The 654-nt window shown below is 48.0% G+C and overlaps 1 pseudogene; it reads right to left on the bottom strand.

Moving 5' to 3' along the window:
* Window positions 1-7: 7 nt before the first annotated feature.
* Window positions 8-499, bottom strand: LOC103078948 (COMM domain-containing protein 10 pseudogene; annotated as a pseudogene).
* Window positions 500-654: the final 155 nt, after the last annotated feature.

Genomic DNA, 654 nt, shown 5'->3' with positions numbered 1-654 from the left:
TCATTGCTCACTCCTAGCTGTAACACAGCTTGAGGAGATTTTAGTTTTGCTTGGGCAGAGTGAGCCATCTGAAGGTTAAGCTGCCATCCGACCGTCTCCAGCTTGTGGGGTGCAAGAATCCCCTGCCTGAATTTTTCAATTGTTTCTTGACCCGTAGACGACCAAGCATTGACAAATGCTTCTGCTTTGTCTTGTCTAAGATGAATGTTCTCTAACTGCTGCCACAAAGCAGCTGGCTTCACGTTGTGATATACTGCCTGTTCTAAAATGAATGATACCGTTGCAAGGACTAGGTGAAGATCTTGTCTCTCTAGAGAAAATGCAGCTCGAAGTCTTTCTTCCTCTTATACACTGAAACTACTCTCAGCCTTCAGGTGAAGTTTGTGAAGAATTGGGGTGAGCAATCGTGGAAGTCTTCCTATATCTATTTCATTTATCAGCGACACTGGTTTTTCATGCTGGGGCTCTCCTGCAGAATCAGTGCCGTGGATGCCGCCATCCTCGAAGCTCCCTCAAAAATTGTTTTAAAAAATTAGAATCTGGGGGCTTCCCTGGTGGCGCAGTGGTTGAGAATCTGCCTGCCGATGCAGGCGACACGGGTTCGAGCCCTGGTCTGGGAAGATCCCACATGCCGTGGAGCAACTGGGCCCGTGA

This window comes from Lipotes vexillifer, unplaced genomic scaffold (assembly GCF_000442215.2).
Source record: "Lipotes vexillifer unplaced genomic scaffold, Lipotes_vexillifer_v1.1 C26268102, whole genome shotgun sequence".
In the NCBI taxonomy this organism is placed as follows: domain Eukaryota; kingdom Metazoa; phylum Chordata; class Mammalia; order Artiodactyla; family Lipotidae; genus Lipotes; species Lipotes vexillifer.
This window is presented reverse-complemented; position numbering and strand designations above follow the sequence as displayed.